Genomic DNA, 22,578 nt, shown 5'->3' with positions numbered 1-22,578 from the left:
ATGAGTGTAAATCGGGCGAAAGCTATATATGGGAGCTATATATAAAACTGCACCGATTTCAATCAAATTTGGCACGCATAGCTAGAATGCTAAATCTACTCCCTGTGCAAAATTTCAACCAAATTGGGTCAAAACTCTAGCTTTTAGAACCATATTAGTCCATATCGGGCGAAAGATATATATGGGAGCTATATCTAAATCTGAACCGATTTCAATCAAATTTTGCACACTTGACTATACTAGTAATTGTACTCCTAGTGCAAAATTTCAACCAAATTCGGCCAAAAATCTGGCTTCTGGGGCCATATAAGTCCATATCGGGCGAAAGATATATATGGGAGCTATATCTAAATCTGAACCGATTTCAATCAAATTTTGCACACTTGACTATACGACTAAGTGTTATGTTAATACAATATTTCAAGCAAATCGGTATAAAACTCTGGCTGCTGGGTCCATATTAGTGCATATCGGGCGAAAGATATATATGGGAGCTATATCTAAATCTGAACCGATTTCAATAAAATTTGGCACACTTGACTATAGTACTAATTGTTCTGCTTGTGCAAAATTTTAAGCAAATTAGGGTAAAACTCTGGCTTCTGAGGCCATATAAGTGCATATCGGGCGAAATATATATATGGGAGCTATATCTAAATCTGAAAAATCAGTAGGGATCTATTCTGAGCCAAATAACATACTTGTACCAAATTTGAAGTCGATTGGACTAAAACTGCGACCTAGACTTTGATTACAAAAATGTGTTCACGGACAGACGGACAGACGGACAGACGGACATCGCTATATCGACTCAGGAACCCACCCTGAGCATTTTTGCCAAAGACACCATGTGTCTATCTCGTCTCCTTCTGGGTGTTGCAAACATATGCACTAACTTATAATACCCTGTTCCACAGTGTGGAGCAGGGTATAAAAAACGAAATTTTTGGGGCATTTATAAAAGCTTCCTGTTTCGCGTGTAACATACAAACAATTCTTTTAGCCTAGAGTTCGGGATAACCACTAATCCAGATTACATTGGTGCGGTACATGTCCAAAGACCTGAATATCGATTATACATAAATTCAATTTTTTTGTATCTTGCCTACTTCCATTGGAAACACTTTTTTTCCAAAGACCTGAATATCGATTATACATAAATTCAATTTTTTTGTATCTTGCCTACTTCCATTGGAAACACTTTTTTCCAGTAGTATAACATAAAAACCCTGCAAAAGAGCTCATTTGAAAAAAGTCTATGGAAATCTCCTATTTAGGCGTTTATTCATTGATAGCAACTGTTGTCCATTGTCCGTACTTTTACTTTCTGTATTTTGCCATCAACTTGATTTATTTCTCCTATAGTTTTATTTTTTGTTAAATTGCTAGACAACCTATATTCGTCTCTAAGGCCAGGAGTTGTTCGCATTGCATATTTGTGACTTGCATTAGATTTGAAAAAAAAAAAAAAAAAACAAAAAATCAACACAAATCATAAAAAAACACATTTCGAATAGCATTTTATTAGCATGACATAATTTGAATATCATTGACACCCATGTTTACTGGTTTGCTGATTTTTTTTGGAGAGTATTTGAACTGCATCCGAATGATTAAACTCTGATGTAATTAGGACTGGTTTTCTAATGTTTTTAACATACTTACATCAACTCAATTGTAAGTTGGTTATTGAACCAATCTTTGTAGTAAAAACAAACAAGTCAAGAGCAGTAAATAGCTGTGAAAAATAAAAAAACTGTTTAATATTATTAAGGAAATAAAAATATCTAGCACAGTGAATGTTACAGAAAACAGTCAAAATCACCTGTCTTTGGGTAGTCACTATAATGAAGACCCCCTACATAGGTAAAGGCATCCAAATAAATATTCCATTTTAATAATTTGGTATTTTAGGTTAGGTTAGGTTATGTGGCAGCCCGATGTATCAGGCTCACTTAGACTATTCAGTCCATTGTGATACCACAGTGGTGAACTTCTCTCTTATCACTGAGTGCTGCCCGATTCCATGTTAAGCTCAATGACAAGGGACCTCCTTTTTATAGCCGAGTCCGAACGGCGTTCCACATTCCAGTGAAACCACTTAGAGAAGCTTTGAAACCCTCAGAAATGTCACCAGCATTACTGAGGTGGGATAATCCACCGCTGAAAAACTTTTTGGTGTTCGGTCGTAGCAGGAATCGAACCCACGACCTTGTGTATGCAAGGCGGGCATGCTAACCATTGCACCACGGTGGTATTTTAGTATAAACATGAATTGTGAGAAATGCAGTGCAATTGTCCTCTGCAGGATTTTCGCCATACCACAGTTGATGTCTAATATGGCAATTGATGAGGGCCCCCAAAATGCACGCAGAGAAGAAACATGATTGTCACAATCATATTCGAAGAGCAAAATAATATGATAGGAGCTATTTTTGCGGCGACCATGTAACATTTTAACCTGCAACCATGTTGGCTCAGTGAACATGGTTCTAAGAAAAATGTAATTGTCCTCATCTAAAATGTTATTATATTGATAAAAAGAATTTTGTTTGAATGAAAAGACAATGGTCACGATTTAAAATGTTATGGTATTCATTAAAAATGTTTTTCTCCTAGTTAAAAGAACATGGTCACAACCTAAAATGCTTTGATCTTTAAGAAAAAACTTTTTTCATCGTCGAAAAAAGGACGCCACTTGAGAAAAGAAAACACAAAATTAACTTTATTTGTTTGTTTTTATTTATTTATAAACAAATTCATTGTTTATTTGTATTTATAATGCCGTTCAAGCAAACATCATATATTTTTACACACTCTATTTTATTTCAGTTTCAACAATAAGTAATTATTCCATATTTACATCGTGCGCATCAAATGTACAAACGCAGACATCATGTAACTGCAAATAAAAATAAATGATACCATATAGCAAAATGGAGAACAAAAAACAGGTACATTTTTTCAATTACACTTTCCTTTTTTGTGTTCACTTAAAACCACGTGCTACTTCTGAATAAATAAATTAACACAAAACACAGTAAATCCGTATTCTTCGTCCATTCCAAGAAACAATCAACACACGACTGACGCGCAAAATGAAAATCGTGTGTACCTGCTCAATGTTTTTATAAAATTCTTTTCGCTGCAAACATGTTAAAAAATTAAATGGTCACGAAAAAAATGTAAATGGTATTTATGGCCCTGTAATGGTTCTAGACATGTCTATACTTAACCTATAAAAATACTTTTTTCTAAAACGTAAAAAAAATTGAATGGTCAGGTACATGATTTCCCCGACAATTTAATGGTCTCAAATTCTATCATTTAAATGATAGAACATGTTTGCGGTACTTGAGAACCATTCAAATGCTTATTGCCACCATACATTTTTCTCCGCTCGAAAACTATTTTTACAAAGACAAAATACATGGTTTTCGCGGCAATTACATGCTCTAGATAAGCATTAAATGGATGCGGCAACCAAGTCCAAACATTTTTTTTTTCTGTGCGTGTGGTTACCACACAGAGTCAAGTATTCGGTTAAGTTAGGTATAGTGGCAGCCCAAAAGTGTCGTTTACACGTTGACCTCTCATTTTATTTGTTACGTACGGGAATAAAAAGAAGTCATGTCAGAACTATACGGCGGATGACCCATCAAATAGATGTTTTGAGTGCTCAAAAATGCAATTCTTGGACCCGATATGTGAGAGCTCGCATTGTCGTGGTTAAAAGTGATCCGTCTCAGGTGGTTGCTTTCTCAGAATTGACTATTCTGCGTTGTTTTACTGATACGATTGCGATATATCCAGTTTTTCCGAAAAACACAAGCGATTATTTGCTTGGAAGTGCTTCAACTTTTGTTGCATTTGACTTATCCATACGTCAACTGCTGTTTACTTTCGGTCCATGATTCATTACCTGTTACAATGTCATAGACACAATTTTTCGAGCATTTTTTTCAACCAATCGACTTGAGCTATGGAAATAAAATTTTGACGAATTTTTCTATAGAAATATCATTTTGACAAAATTTTCTATAAAAATAAAATTTTGACGAAATTTTCTGTACAAATAAAATTTTGATAAAATTTTCTATGAAAATAAACGTTTGACAAAATTCTCTATAGAAATAAAAGTTTGACAAAATTTACTATAGAAAAAAAATTACAAAATTTTCTATAGAAAAAAAATTTGACAAAATTTTCTATAGAAATAAAATTTTGACAAAATTTTCTATGAAAATATAATGTTGACAAAATTTTCTATGAAAATATAATGTTGACAAAATTTTCTGTAGAAACAAATTCTTCTATGGAAATAAAATGTTTACAAAATTCTCTATAGAAATAAAAGTTTGAAAAAATTTTTTATAGAAAAAAAATTTGACTAAATTTTCTATAGAAAAAAAAAATTGACTAAATTTTCTATAGAAATAAAATTTTCTTTAGAAATAAATTTTTGAAAATAATTCTATAGAAATAAAATTTTGACAAAATTTTCTATAGAAATAAAATTTTGACAAAATTTTCTATAGAAATAAAATTTTGGCAAAATTTTCTATAGAAATAATATTTAAAACAAAATTTTCTACAGAAATAAAATTTTCACATAATTTTCTACAAATGTATAATTTTGACGAAATTTTCTATAGAAATAAAATTTTGACAAAATTTTCTATGAAACTAAAATTTTGACAAAATTTTCTATAGACAAAAAATTTTTGCAAAATTTTCTATGACAATAAAATGTTGACAAAATTTTCTGTAGAAACAAATTCTTCTATGGAAATAAAATGTTTACAAAATTTTCTGTAGAAATAAAAGTTTGAAAAAATTTTCTATAGAAAAAAAATTTTGACAAAATTTTCTATAGAAAAACAATTTTACTAAATTTTCTATAGAAATAAAATTTTAACAAAATTTTCTGTAGAAATAAAATTTTGAAAATGTTTCTATAGAAATAAAATTTTGACAAAATTTTCTATAGAAATAAAATTTTGACAAAATTTTCTATAAAAATAAAATTTTGACATAATTTTCTATAGAAATTAAATTTTTACAACATTTTCTATAGCAGCAAAATTTTTACAAAAATTTCTATAGAAATAAATTTTGTACAAATATTTCAATAAAAATAAAATTTAGCCAAAAAATAGTAATAAAAATGTAAAAAATTTTTCTGTAGAAATAAAATTTTAACAAAATTTTCTATAGAAATAAAATTTTAACAAAATTTTCTATAGAAATAAAATTTTGACAAAATTTTCTATAGAAATAAAATTTTGACAAAATTTTCTATAGAAATAACATTTTGACAAATTTTTCTATAGAAATTATATTTTGACCAACTTTTCTATAGAAATAAAATTTTATCAAAATTTTCTGAAGAAATAAAATTTTGATAAAGTTTTCGATAGAAATAAAATTTTGATAAAATTATCTATGAAAATAAACTTTTGACAAAACTCTCTATAGAAATAAAATTTTAACAAAATCTTTTATAGAAATAAAATTTTGACAAAATTTTCTATAGAAATAAAATGTTGACAAAATTTTCTATAGAAATAAAATTTTGACAAAATTTTCTATAGAAATAAATTTTTTTTACAAAATTTTCTATAGAAATAAAATTTTGACAAAATTTTCTATAGAAATAAAATTGTGACAAAATTTTCTATAGAAAAAAAATTGGACAACATTTTCTATAGAAATAAAATTTTGACAAAATTTTCTATAGAAAAAAAAATTGACAAAATTTACCATAGAAATAAAATTGTAACAAAATTTTCTATAGAAATAAAATTTTTTGACAAAATTTTCTATAGAAATAAAATTTTGACAAAATTTTCTATAGAAATAAAATTTTGACAAAATTTTCTATAGAAATAAAGATTGGACAACATTTTCTATAGAAATAAAATTTTAACAAAATTTTCTATAGAAAAAAAAATTTGACAAAATTTACCATAGAAATAAAATTTTAACAAAATTTTCTATAGAAATAAAATTTTGGCAAAATTTTCTATAAAAATAAAATTTTGGCAAAATTTTCTATAAAAATAAAATTTTGGCAAAATTTTCTATGCAAATAAAATTTTAACACAATTTTCGATAGAAATAACATTTTGACAAAATTTTCTATAGAAATAAAATTTTGACAAAATATTCTATAGAAATAAATTTTTGACAAAATTTTCTATAGAAATAAATTTTTGACAAAATTCTCTAATAAAAAAAATTAAGAAAATGTTCTATAGAAATAAAATTATGACAAAATCTTCTAAAAAAATTTTTTGAAAAAAATTTCTATAGAAATAAAATTTCTATAGAGATACCTTTTTGGCAAAATTTTGTATAGAAATACAATTTTGACAATTTTTTTTTATAGAAAAAAAAATTGACAAAATTTACCATAGAAATAAAATTTTAACAAAATTTTCCATAGAAATAAAATTTTTACAAAATTTTCTATAGAAATAAAAATTGGACAACATTTTCTAAAGAAATAAAATTTTGACAAAATTTTCTATAAAAATAAAATGTTGACAAAATTTTCTATAGAAATAAAATTTTGACAAAATTTTCTATAGAAATAAAATTTTGACAAATTCCTCTAAATAAATAAAATTTTGACAAAATTTTCTATAGAAATAAGATTATGAAAATATTTTCTATATAAATAAAAGTTTGACAAAATTTCCTATAGAAATAAAATTTTGACACAATTTTCTATAGAAATAAATTTGTGACAAAATTTTCTATAGAAATAAAATGTTGACAAAATTTTCTATAAAAATAAAATTTTAACAAAGTTTTCTATAGAAATAAAATTTTAACAAAGTTTTCTATAGAAATAAAATTTTCGTTTTATTTTGTGATTGTTGGTTTATTCTTCAATCTTTTTGTTGTTTTTGATTTCAGCTTAAAACCATGCATTGACAAGTGCAGCTTAACCAACAGAGCAAAATGGTTGGATGAACGCACGTTTCGGAATTACCACATTCCTTATCAGCGTGTAGTTTAGTCAATGCATGTTTTTAAGCTGAAATCAGAAACAACAAAATGAAATAAAATTTTGACAAATTTTTCTATAGAAATATAATTTTGACAAAATTTTCTATAGAAATAAAATTTTGACAAAATTTTCTATAGAAATAAAATCTTGACAAAATTTTCTATAGAAAAAGAAATTTTGACAAAATTTTCTATAGAAATGAAATTTTGAAAGATTTCTATGGAAATACAATTTTGATAAAATTTTCTGTATAAATAAAATTTTGACAAAATTTTCTGCAGAAAAAAAAGTTCTATGTAAATAAAATTTTAACAAAATTTTCTATAGAAATACAATTTTGACAAAATTTTCTATAGAAAAAAAATTGGCAAAATTTACTATAGAAATATGTATGAAACAAATTTTAAAAAAGTGAACTGCGAACGCAGAACGTGCTCCGAAGGAGGCGTTGACTAGTCCATGAAACGAAAAAGAGACGTCCACCATATAGTGGGGAAGCGTTAGAGATAAAACGATCATAGAGCTGTACCTCGTTATTGGGACAACTCCATGCTGAATTTAAAGAATAATGGTCTCACTGGGCAAATAAAATGACTTTTCACAATGATAACTTACTCGATCGTATCTCCGGCCATACCCATCTGCTGCTTCATTCACCATAGTCTTCTTATATGGTCATATACAAATTTTTACATGAACTTAAAAAGATTACTCTCGAGGCACAAATATCAGTCGATTGGGGAGACACAAATATCAGTCGCTGGCTAGAGAAAATATATTTTTCATTATTTAGCGAACATGATGCATTGTGAAAACATGAATCGCCAAAATATTTTGTATTTTTTGAGAAAAAAGACAAAATTAGGATATTATAAACGAATTTTCAATATTAAAACAAAAATGAAAATTGATTCGCCAATTGTAGCTTGCTTTGGTGCTTCAAAGGTGATATTAAATTGTGGTATGCCTTCAAATATTTTGCTTTCTACAACCCATATCATATTGATTTATATTCCCATGAATATTTAATTGTAACTCTTAAAGTAATATGCAATATAATCCCATTTAAATAGTATCCATCACATTTCTTTCTATTTTACTACTCCATGACTACATATAAAAATTTCTTCACAGGAATTAAAATTCTTTGACTCATGCGTGCTGAAACCATATACCAAAGTATTTACAAGTTTGGCATCAAAATACACACGAGCCGAAGATTTGATTTAAAATCTGACCCATATTCATACACACATATACACAAATGCTGCTAAAGAAAAACCATTTTCCCAAAAGAAAAATCACGTAATTCAGTTTGACTCTAATCCAGGCGATGGAAAATTTCCTTAATTTTGGTTGCATCATATGGGTATTCAGTGAGCCAATGTGTTGTAAATGAACCAGTCCCATGCCCGAATATTACCCACAATCACAATTACAGCGATCCAGAGTGTTGTTTTACATTTTTGTTTTTGAATCAGGAAATTTTCATGCACTTTTTCGTATTTTCATAGTTTTTTGTAATTTGAGTCAAAACAAAAATGTAACAAAATCAACACAAAGATATGCTATGAAGTGGGCCAGTGTGTCTTTGCCACTGGCTTAGTATGTGCCTGAGATAGGGGAAACCCCTTACTGCTGGACGGAAAGACTTACATTTGATTGCTAGCTTAGGATAGATGTACCTGGGCATTAGGATAAATTTGTTTTCCATTAGTTTATGATAACAATTTGTTAAATGCCTTAATTATACGAGCATGTTTTTGTGGTGATCGAAAAACATTTAAAATCGAAATAAATATTGCATTGGTAGCAATTTCAACAAAATTCCTAAATGGCGTGTGCCTTTTGCAGTCGCCTGTCATAATTGATTTTACTATATTTAGATTACATGGACTAGGAATTTGGTGAATTCATTGAAATTGCCAATTATGCAACATTTTTTTTTATTTAACATCTTTGGAGTTCGTATCCATTAAGGAATTATAAAAGTAAAAAGAAAAAAATTAGATTACAAAAAATACAATACAAAATAATAAGTGTCCTAAAAATACGACTGTATTCCACACTACACGTTTCTTTCAGAACAAACAAATCTGCCGAATGATATTCATTTCAAAAGACTTAAGAAGCGAACACAAAAACAAGACTACTATAATAGACTTGAATGAAGAGATTTTAGTGTTACATTCTTATATGGTATAATACATAGAGATGTGATATAATAATAATAAGGAGGCTCATCCTCTCTGTTTCATATAAGGGTAGTTGACACGAAGGGTTACCAATTAAAACAAACATATTTAGCTAGTGTGAAAATATTTTTTTATCGATGCACCCATAGAAATAACTATGAACGGCGTATACGCTTCGAAACATTATATGTTTCTTTCAGTACAAGCAAATCCGTTGAATGATATTCATTTATGCCAATAAAGAAAAGACTTAAGAAGCGAACACAAAAACAAAAGTACTATAATAGACTTGAATGAAGAGGTTTTAATGCTACATTCTTGTATGATATGATACAGAGAAGTTGTGATATAATAATAATAAGGAAGCTCTTCCTCTCTCTTTTATATAAGGTAGTTGACACGAAGGGTTTCCAATTAAAACAACCATATTTAGCTCTAATGAATTTTTTTTTATCGATACACCCATAGAAATAACTATGAACGGCGTATACCCTTCAAAACACTATATGTTTCTTTAAGAACAAAATAATCTTTGATTAATTTATGTCAGTAAACAAAAGACATAAGAAGCGAACACAAAAACAAGACTACTATAATAGACTTGAATGAAGAGGTTTTAATGCTACATTCTTATATGATACAGTACATAGAGATGTGATATAATAATAAGGAGGCTCATCATCTCTCTTTCATATAAGGCTAGTTGACACGAAGGGTTACTAATTAAAACAACCATATTTAGCTAGTGTGAAAATATTTTTTTTACCGATACACCCATAGAAATAACTATGATTTTTACACAAAACTTTTGGTTTTTAACTCCTGCCCCAGATACTAGTAATGAGCAGTGTTGCCAGTATTGAGGATTATTCCAAAATTGGGGATATTTTTCGTGAATAGGGACGAAATTTCTGAGTTGGGGACTTGAGGAATTTCAATAAATTTGGGAATTTTTTGAAATCAGTTTAACATAATAAATTAACATCAAATTTCTTACAAAAGAAAACTGTGATGCTCTTTATTTCACGGTATTCGAAAGAGTGAAAATGGTGCATTTGAACTAGAAACGGGGGCCTAAGCTCTTTTTTAAATTTTACTCAGTTTGGCTATGATATTTTTCTACAATTGCAAAATCATTTCAGACTCGTTGCCCCCCCTAATCAGTGTTCATCACTGATTTGGACAATATATCCTATAAATTGAGAAATGATGATCGGTTGTCACCCGAGCCAAAAATAATCTACCAAAATTGGGAGAAACTTTTACCAAAAAGAACCAAACAAAAAAACAATTTTTTCCACTATTTTATTTTTATAGAAAATGTTGTCAAAATTTTATTCCTATATAGAAAATATTGTCAAAATTGTATTGTTATATAGAAAATTTTATCAAAATTTTATTTGTATATAGAAAGTTTTGTCAAAATTTTATTTTTATATAGACAAATTTTGTGGATTTTATTTCTATATAGAAAATGTTGTCAAAAAAAAATTTATATAGACAATTTTGTAGAAATTTTTTTATTTCAATATAGAAAAATTTGTCAACATTTTATTTCTATATAGAAAATTTTGTCGGAATGGTATTTCTATGAAACATTTTGTAAAATGTTTATTTCTATAGAAAATGTATCGAGTACCTTTTTGAAAAATCTACCTAAAGTTCAAAAATTCTACCAAACAATCAAAAATCTACGATTTCTGGTAGAATTCTACCAACTGTGGCAACCGTGTCCACCACCCAATATTACTAAAGTAAATTTTCGTTCATAAATACACGGTAACTGAACTCCAATTTTCATATCTCCAGCATCTGGAAGACGATCACCGGTCTCTTTTTTAATTTTTAAATTATTACTGATTTTCTACAGCAGAGCATTTTTCTTATTTATTTATTTTTTATTTTTCAAAACAAAACAAAAGCTTACAAAAATGTATTGGAGATTTTTGTGAGGAATTTAAATTTACATTGGGGACGAAAACATCATATCTTGGGGGACAATAGCCAGAAAAATAGCCGTGAGAACCAAAGATTTCATGTCCTTAAAATACGAACGCTAATTTTGCTAAGCATAGAAGGCGCATTTCTCAGTAATAAAATTTTTTTCTTGTCAAAAAGTCCATAAACTTTTCAATGAAGTCGTTTTGTCCTTATAGCTATGTAATTCGACTTAAAACTGAAATTTTCATTTGATGAAGTTCTACTTGGCTTTAATAATTCTGAAAATTCTTCAAATTTAATTAAATTCTCTTGAAATTTGCTCACTTTTTTATCTTGACTACAAAGCCAAAAAACAGTTCAAAATCATTTATTTTAAAGACCTTTTTTACTTAAAACATTTAAATTTATTTCCAATAATTTAATCTTTCTTCAACTCGCCGTTTTTTTTTTTTGGCTTGGAATCAATACCAAAACCATCCGTGTAAAGACAAAATCTTTGGACCGAGGCAATTTTTTTTTTAGTGCAAAAACATAAAACTTAGTATTGTTATTGTCCATATAATTTTCACTACTTCATTTGGGTTTTTTGAGGATCATTTTTGATATTATCCCACATTAAAAGCTTTTGTGTTCGTTTCTTAAGTCTTTAGTTTTACAGCAATGAATTAATATCATTCAGAATAACCATGGTTTTAATATGATATCTTCATTCTGTATTTAAGAAATTTCATATATTCCTCTAGCTCTCAATTGGAGAGGATATTTTAAGGTTAGTTTTAAAAACAATAAAATATTTTATGTTCCTCCACCATTTTTCAAATTTATGGAAATATTATAAATGTGTTATTGGAACTCAGTGATTTTTTTGTTTTGAATTCAGCCTAATGCATTTCCAATGCCAATGACATTTAACATATATTACCATAAGCCCACATTTATTTCCAATAATTTAATAACCACTTAAATCATGGTGTTAAATGCATTGAAACTTAAATCACTCTGCTTATATTTGATTTAATATACCACGACCCTGTCTATTTTATCACTTTATGAAATAACATACATAAACCTTAGAAATATTCGACGAACGTTAACTATTTTTATTATCATTATTGATACTGTCTATTACATTTTGTTTATATAGAAACAAAGTATAGAAAAATACTTTATAAAAACCATATGAAACTTCTCTATGTAGACATCCAAACGATTTATACAATTTATTACTGTTTATAGCTAATATTTTGTTGAATTATGAAATCTTACAAGTTTGACTGCTGAAGTTTTGTTTTTGGCAAATGAAAAGTGAAAAACAATGTATGAATGAATTGCGGAATGAATGGATTTTTCTATCAACAAGCACTTGTGACATCTTAACCGTATTTGTAGTAAATTATTTTGCAAGAATTACACTGAAAAAAAGAAAATAAATAAAGCTTGGATTAACAATTCCATTTTCCCTATCTCATACGAAAGCTTTCAAACAAAAGATATTTGTTTTTGTTCTACCTTTTCGTACACATTCACAAAAAGTAAAAATAATTTTAAAATTTCACATAATTCTTCAGGCCGAAAATTCTCATTTTTGAAAATCAATCTATTATCATCACGATTGCCATAGTTGGTAGAACTCTACCAAAAATGGTAGATGTTTTACTGTTTGGTAGATTGGTAGAATTCTGTATTTTTGTTTTGTAGATTTTGCAAAATATTCCTGTACAACTAAGAGGTACAAAATTTTCTATAGAAAAAAATTTTGATAAAATTTTCTATAGAAGTAAGATTTTCACAAAATTCGCTAGAGCAATAAAATGTTGACAAAATATTGTATATATTGATAGAAATAAAATTTTAACAAAAGTTTCTGTAGTAATAAAATTTAGACAAAATCTTCTATGGAAATAAAATTTTAACAAAAATTTCTGTAGAAATAAAATTTAGACAAACTTTTCTATAGAAATTAAGATTTCTATAGAAATAAAATGTTAACAAAACTTTCTATAGAAATAACATTTTAACAAAATTGTGTATACCCGAGTAAAAATTGAGGGATCTAATTTGATACAATTTGATATGAGTAGATCCGAAAAATTGTAAAATCTAATCATATCTAATTACTATGGACTTAGATCTGATCAGACCTCAATATTGGCCTAGATCTAATATCTTAGATATTATTATTTCTATCCCTATATATAGTTGGATCTGATGTAAGATTTCGTCATATGTGGAATTATATATAATTATATCTAATTCTGTCTCATCATCTCTGCGTAAATCTGCTTAGATCTAAAGTGAACAATTTTGAGATCGAATCATATCTAATTAAATTTTCTATAGAAATAAAATTTTCACAAAATTTTCTATAGAAGTAAGATTTTCATAAAATTCGCTATAGCAATAAAATGTTGACAAAATTTTTTATAGAAATAAAATTTTAACAAAATTATCTATAGAAATAACATTTTAACAAAATTTTGTATAGAAAATAAATTTTCTATAGGAATAAAATTTTAACAAAAATTTCCATAGAAATAACATTTCGACAAAATTTTCTATAGAAGTAAGATTTTCACAAAATTCGCTATAGCAACAAAATGTTGACAAAATTTTCTATTGAAAAAACATTTTCTATAGAAATAACATTTTAACAAAAATTTCTAAAGAAATAAGATTTTAACAAAAAAAGAAATAAAATTTTGAAGAAATTTTCTGTAGAAATAAAATTTTGACAAAATTTTCTATAGAAATAAAATTTTGACAAAATTTTCTATAGAAATAACATTTTGGCAAAATTTGCTATAGAAGTAAGATTTTCACAAAATTTTGTATAGAAATAAAATTTTCAAAAAATTTTCTATAGAAATAAAATTTGGCAAATTTTCTACAGAAATTAAATTTTCTATAGAAATAAAATTTTAACAAAAATTTCTAAAGAAATAAAATTTTAATAACAGTTTTTATAGAAATATTTTAACATTTTAACAAAATTTTGTACAGAAAACAAGTTTTCTATAGAAATAACATTTTAACAAACATTTCTATAGAAATAAAATTTTAACAAAAATAGACATAAAATTTTGACAAAATTTTCTATAGAATTAAAATTTTAACAAAATTTTCTAAAGAAATAAAACTTTAATTAAATTTTCTATAGAAATAACATTTTAACTAAAATTTCTATAGAAATAAAATTTTAACAAAAAGAGAAATAAAATGTTGGTAAAATTTTCTATTGAAATTAAATTTTCTATAGAAATAACATTTTAACAAAAATTTCTATAGAAATAAATTTTAACAAACATAGAACTAAAATGTTGACAAATTTTTTTATAGAAATAAAATTTTGACAAAATTTTCTATAGAAATAAAATTTTGACAAAATTTTCTATAGAAATAAAATTTTGACAAAATCTTGTATAGAAATAAAATTTTGGAAAAATTATCTATAGAAGTAAGATTTTCACAAAATTTTGTATAGAAATAAAATTTTGAAAAAAATTTCTATAGAAATAACATTTTGGCACAATTTTCTATAGAAATAAAATTTTAACAAAAAATCCTAAAGAAATAAAATTTTAATAACATTTTTTATATAAATAACATTTTAACAAAATTTTGTATAGAAAACAAGTTTTCTATAGAAATAACATTTTAACAAAAATTTCTATAGAAATAAAATTTTAACAAAAATAGACATAAAGTTTTGACAAAATTTTCTAAAGAAATAAAACTTTTATAAAATTTTCTATAGAAATAACATTTTAACCAAAATTTCTATAGAGATAAAATTTAAGAAAAAGAGAAATAAAATTTTTACAAAATTTTCTATGGAAATAAAATTTTGGCAAAATTTTCTATTGAAATTAAATTTTCTATAGAAATAACATTTTAACAAAAATTTCTATAGAAATAAGATTTTAACAAAAATGGAACTAAAATTTTGACAAAATATTCTACAGAAATACAATTTTGACAAAATTATCTATAGAAATAAAATTTTGGCAAAATTTTCTATAGAAGTAAGATTTTCACAAAATATTGTATAGAAATAAAATTTAAAAAAATATTTCTATAAATAAAATTTTGGAAAAATTCACTATAGATTATTTATTCTATGGAAATAAAATGTTTACAAAATTCTCTGTAGAAATAAAAGTTTGAAATTTTCTATAGAAAAAAATTAATTATTCTATGGAAATAAAATGTTTACAAAATTCTCTGTAGAAATAAAAGTTTGAAATTTTCTATAGAAAAAAATTTGACAAAATTTTCTATAGAAAAAAACATTTGACTAAATTTTCTATAGAAATAAAATTTTGACAAAATTTTCTATAGAAATAAAATTTTGACAACATTTTCCGTAGTAGTAAAATTTTTACAAAAATTTCTATAGGAATAAATTTTTTACAAATTTTTCTATAAAAATAAAATTTTGACAAAATTTTCTATAGAAATAAAATTTTAACAAAATTTTCTAAAAAAAAATTAACAACATTTTCTATAAAAATAACATTTTTACAAAATTTTGTATAGAAAATAAATTTTCTATAGAAAGAAAATTTTAACATAAATTTCCATAGAAATAAAATTTTGACAAAATTTTCTATAGAAGTAAGATTTTCACAAAATTCGCTATAGCAATAAAATAATGAAAAAATTTTGAATAGAAATAAAATTTGGACAAAATTTTCTATAGAAATAAAATTTTGGAAAAATTCACTATAGATATTAAATTTTCTATAGAATTCAAATTTTAACAAAAATTTCTATAGAAATAAAATTTTAACAAAAATATAAATAAAATTTGGACAACGTTTTCTATAGAACTAAAATTTTAACGAAAATTTCTATCGAAATAAAATTTGACAAAATTTTCTATCGAAATAAAATTTTGATAAAAGAAGATTTTTTTGGTAGTTTTTTTTTTTACTCCAACTATTGAAATAAAATTTTGACAAAATTTTCTAAAGAAATAAAATTTTAACAAAATTTTCTGTAGAAATTAAGTTTTCTACAGAAATAACATTTTAAAAAAATTTTCTATAGAAATAACATTTTAAAAAAATTTTCTATAGAAATAAAATTTTGACAAAATTTTCTATAGAAATAAAATTTTGGCAAAAGAAGATTTTTTTGTTAATTTTTTTTACTCCAAATTTTGGTAGATTATTTTGGCTCGAGTGGCAACCGAGATTATTATACAAACACCCAAACAACCCAAATTTATTCGCTTTTCAAGGAGAGGGCATAATATTTTTAAGAAAATAATGGAATGGAAGAAATAAATAAAATATTTTAAGAGAAATAAATAAAGAAATATTTAGGAATATAAAGGGTGCAAATAAGTATGCTGTCAACCCTCCTTCTCAGATAAGCAGCTATGTTATCAGTCCTTGAGCGTCGATGGTATTGAAAGTAATTGGTGCAGGAGCCTGATTTCCAGGAAATGACTTTATTGTCGCATGAATTTCAACAACTAAATAGTTTTTCCATGTGTATGAATGGGAAGAAAAAAAAAATAATGTTTTACCAATAATACTGCTATGAAAAATTGGTCATCCCATTATTGCAAATACCTACTTAAAATTTGTTTTTTTTTTGCTGTTCATATCTCCACAATATGTTCACATACTATTTGTCGCATGCCATAGTTCATTCATTCATCGGTTTGGTTAGTCCATCTGGGAGTTAGCCAAAAAACAAACTAACAAAAAGTTCAAAAATATATAACGATAACTCAAATGTATGAACGAACAGTTAATTGCTGGCCATGTTAAGTAGTGAGTAAAAGATATTCGTATAAAACTTGTGACAACGCAATGGGGCGGTACGCGCGTAGTCAGTTACACTGAACAGTAAACAGAATTGCTGCAACCTCTTGCCAACCTCTGTTCAACTCGGATGACTCTCTTTGCTGGCCACAGATAAGCCAGATAGACGGATGTATAATTGGTCTAGCGATCGGACGGACAGCCCTTTTTAGTAATGCCTTGTTGGTTTCTGTTAATGTCTTCACCACAGTCTTATCCATCGTCCATTGGGAGAGTATGCGGTAACGGCTCTCTTTTCTACTGTGATATGTTGTGTTAAGGTAATATTGCCTGTATCAACAGATTATCATCTGAAGCACGCATTTCCATGTCAAACTCTAGGGTGAGATGGCAAATTTTGCATTTGAATTTGCAATGGATTGTTTAGCGTGTACCTTCTCCACGGTTTTGGTAGACTTTTTGCAAGAGAAAAATTATTGTAGGGTCATTTATTTGGTAATATTAGTTGAAAATGTGTAAATAATTTTTAAATAAAAACATTCATATTTTAATGTATATTTATTATTAAAAAAAATATCAGCAAAAAATTCCTAAATAAAGTATTAATTGAATTTGAAAATATAATTTCTTTACTAAAATTGAAACACTAAAATTTTGGTTTTTAAAAAATATTGATAATATTTAATGTAAGATTATTTTTTAAATGTCAAATATTAAGTAAAATTGACAGTAGAATTTCCGGAGAACTTTTGTATGATTTTTCCATAGAACTTTTGTATGATTTTTCCAGAGAACTTTTGTATAATTTTTTGGTACCTCTTTTCTCCATCTGGGTTTCCTTTAAATTTCAAATAAACCAAAGAAATTCATTACTCAAAAATATAATTAAAAATTGAATCCATGTCCAAATTTTAAAAATCTTCGCCGTTTTTGTCATAGATTGACTCACGAAAAGTTTCAAAATCCGGGTCAAGCGAAAGGTCACGATAGAATGTCTGGTATTACCTGCCTCTTATAATTGTTTAAATTATCATGTAACTTGTAACATGTAACTCATGAATTAGTCCAACAAGAGGCGAGAAGCCCCTCTCCTCAAATAATAAAAGTGATCCAATAAGATTAATCTTAACGTTCAGCCCCAGCAAAAAATGGAGCACTATTTCAGCAGGATTGTAAGGGAGAGAGGTAGTACTAACTGCTTACAAAATAACCCAATCAGTGCTGATTTTTGTGGGTGATGTCCCGATTTAGAGCAGCTTTTAAATAGCGCTGATATAATTGCGCATTTCAATAGCAATATTGCTCAGAAGTGATATATAATCTTGAGTTTCCTCCCAGCAAAAAATACTTCAGCAGTAAGAATTTAGTTGCGCTGTTTGGTATATAATAAAGTAGGTAGTGCATCCACACTGAATGAATCGGTGGCAATAACGTAAACGAGTAATCAAACTAGTTTATGATCATTCGTTTACGTTATAGCAACCAATTCATGCAGTATAGATGCATGAAAGGTAGTGCTGTTTTCCTTCACGCCAACAATAATTACCGATATGAACCGATATGAACTTTTGTGCGGTAATTATAGAGCCAGAATTGAAATATGGGGGGTGTACAAATCCGTGAGATGTTTCCTTTAGTGGACTGTAGATAAAGATTAACTCTCGGAAATGTAAAGATTTTTTGTAACGAAAAGAGAAGAAAGCAAAAGGCAAAGTTTAAGTTTAAAATTTCAAAAGTATGGCTTTATTCAGGATGACGGCAGCTTACCAAGGGCAATGACGAAGCACAAGTGAAGTTGTATATCAAACGAAGTGTCAGTCAGACATTATGGTTTAGAATTTACAACAATTAAATTCATTTTGAGTAAAAGCTTTAGGGTTATCGCATAAAGGTTGAATTCAATTATCGATAACAATAATTCATATTATGTATTGGCAATTCAATTATTTTCGTTAAATTCAAATATTCAAACATTATTCAAAATTTTCAAAAAGTTAATAATAAACTAAAAACAGTTGTGGAACGGAGTTCAACAGGGGGTCACTTTCTATGGTGGCTATATACAATTATGAACACGAGTCTACCAAAAATGGCAGATTTTTTACTGTTTGGTAGATTGGTAGAATTCTTGATGTTTTCGAAGATTTTGCAAAATACTTCACTCCAATTAAGAAGTACAAAATTTTTTATAAAAATAAAATGTTGACAAAATTTTTCTATAAAAATAAATTTTTGACAAATTTTTCTATAGAAATAAAATTTTGACAAAATTCTCTATAAAAATAAAATTTTGACAAAATTTTCTATAGACATAAATTTTTGACAAAATTTTCTATAGAAATTATATTTTGACAAAATTCCCTAAAGACATAAAATCTTGACATATAGAAATATAAAATTTTTACAAAATTTTCTATGGCAATAAAATTTTGGTAGATTATTTTTGGCTCGAGTGGCAATCGTGATTTTTCTGTGATTTGGAATCGGTTTATTTGGGGGCTATATATAATATAGATCGATACAGACCAATTTTAGCATGATTGTTAAAGATCATATACTAACACCATGTATCAAATTTCAGCCAGATCGGATGAAATATGGTTCTCTTAGAGGCTCCGCATGCCAAATCTGGGGATCGGTTTATATGGGGGCTATATATACTTATGGTGTGGACTAATTTTTGCTTGCTTGTTAGAGTCCATATATTTATACCATGTACCAAATTCAACCGGATCGGATGAAATTTGCTCCTCCAAGAAACTCCGCAAGCCAAATCTGTGGATCGGTTTATATTGGGGCTATGTATAATTATGGACCGATGTGGACCTATTTTTGCATGGTTGTTAGAGACCATATACTAACACCACGTACTTAGTTTCAACCGGATCGGATAAATTTTGCTCCTCCAAGAGGCTCCAGAGGCCAAATCTGGGGATCGGTTTATATAAGGGCTATATATAATTATGGACCGATGTGGATCAATTTTTGCATGGTTAATAGATACTATATAATTTCACCACGTAGCAAATTTCAACCGGATCGGATGAAATTTGCTTCTCTTAGGGGCTCCGCAAGCCAAATCAGGACATCGGTTTATATGGGGGTTATATATAATTATAGACCGATGTGGATCAATTTTTGCTTTGTTGTTAGAGACCATATACTAATACCATGTACCAAATTTCAACCGGATCAGATGAAATTTGCTTGTCTTAGAGGATCCGCAAGCCAAATCTGGGCATCGGTTTTTATGGGGGTTATATATAATTATAGACCGATGTGGATCAATTTTTGCTTGGTTGTTAGAGACCATATACATACACCATGTACCAAATTTCAGCAGGATCAGATGAAATATGCTTCTCTTGGAGGCTCCGCAAACCAAATCTGAGGGTCCTTTTATATGGGGGCTATATATAATTATGAACCGATATGAACCAATTTCCACATGATTGTAAAGACCATATACTGACACCATGTACAAATTTCAACCAGATCGGATGAAGTATGGTTCTCTTAGAGGCTCCGCAAGCCAAATCTTGGGATCGTTTTATATGGGGGCTATATATAATTGTGGTGTGGACTAATTTTTGCTTGGTTGTTGGAGACCATATATTTATACCATGTACCAAATTTCAGCCGGATCGGAATTTGCTCCTCCAAGAGGCTCCGAAGGTCAAATCTGGGGATCGGTTTATATGGGGGCTATATATAATTTTGGACCGATGTGGATCAATTTTTGTATGGTTGTTAGAGACCATATACTAACACCACGTACTAAGTTTCAACCGGATCGGACGAAATATGATTCTCTTAGAGGCTCCGCAAGCCAAATCTGGGGATCGGTTTATATGGGGGCTATATATAATTATGGACCGATGTGGACCAATTTTTGCACTTTTGTTAGAGACCATATACTAATACCATGTACCAAATTTCAGCCGCATCGGATGAATTTTGCTCCTCTAAGAGGCTCCGCAAGAAAAATCTGGGAATCGGTTTATATTGGGGCTATATATAATTATAGACCGATGTGGACCAATTTTTGCACGGTTGTTAGAGACCATATACTAATACCATGTACCAAATTTCAACCGGATCAGATGAAATTTGCTTGTCTTAGATGATCCGCAAGCCAAATCTGGGCATCGGTTTTTATGGGGGTTATATATAATTATAGACCGATGTGGATCAATTTTTGCACGGTGATTAGAGACCATATACTTACACCATGTATCAAATTTCAGCCAGATCGGATGAAATATGCTTATCTTAGAGGCTCCGCAAGCCAAATTTGGGGGTCCTTTTATATGTGGGCTGTATATAATTATGGACCGATATGGACCAATTTTTGCATGGTTGTTAGAGACCATATACTAGCACCATGTACCAAATTTCAGTCAGATCGGATGAAATATGCTTCTCTTAGAGGCTCCGCAAGCCAAATCTGGGGGTCCTTTTATATGGGGGCTATATATAATTATGGACCGATATGGACCAATTTTTGCATGATTGTTAGAGAACATATACTAGCACCATGTACCAAATTTCAGTCAGATCGGATGAAATTTGCTTGTCTTAGAGGATCCGCAAGCCAAATCTGGGCATCGGTTTATATGGGGGTTATATATAATTATAGACCGATGTGGACCAATTTTTGCACGGTGATTAGAGACCATATACTTACACCATGTATCAAATTTCAGCCAGATCGGATGAAATATGCTTATCTTAGAGGCTCCGCAAGCCAAATTTGGGGGTCCTTTTATATGTGGGCTATATATAATTATGGACCGATATGGACCAATTTTTGCATGGTTGTTAGAGACCATATACTAGCACCATGTACCAAATTTCAGTCAGATCGGATGAAATATGCTTCTCTTAGAGGCTCCGCAAGCCAAATCTGGGGGTCCTTTTATATGGGGGCTATATATAATTATGGACCGATATGGACCAATTTTTGCATGGTTGTTAGAGAACATATACTAGCACCATGTACCAAATTTCAGTCAGATCGGATGAAATTTGCTTGTCTTAGAGGATCCGCAAGCCAAATCTGGGCATCGGTTTATATGGGGGTTATATATAATTATAGACCGATGTGGACCAATTTTTGCACGGTGATTAGAGACCATATACTTACACCATGTATCAAATTTCATGTATCAAATATATATATATATATATATATATATATATATATATATATATATATATATATATATATATATATATATATATATATATATATATATATATATATATATATATATATATATATATATATATATATATATATATATATATATATATATATATATATATATATATATATATATATATATATATATATATATATATATATATATATATATATATATATATATATATATATATATAATATATATATATATATATATATATATATATATATATATATATACATATATATATAATTTATGGGGTCTTATTTCGATGTGTTACAATCGGAATGACAAAGTTAATATACCCCCCATCCTAAGGGCGAGCGTATAAAACCAAAATGTCGATATGTTAGTATTTAGTACCTCTGGATGATGGGTTAAAAAATCCCCCACAGTGCTAAGTAAGCAGTAAATGTTGCTACTCATACTCTATGTTAACATTT

The sequence above is a fragment of the Haematobia irritans genome, chromosome 5, assembly GCF_050003625.1.
Source record: "Haematobia irritans isolate KBUSLIRL chromosome 5, ASM5000362v1, whole genome shotgun sequence".
NCBI lineage: Eukaryota > Metazoa > Arthropoda > Insecta > Diptera > Muscidae > Haematobia > Haematobia irritans.
This window is presented reverse-complemented; position numbering follows the sequence as displayed.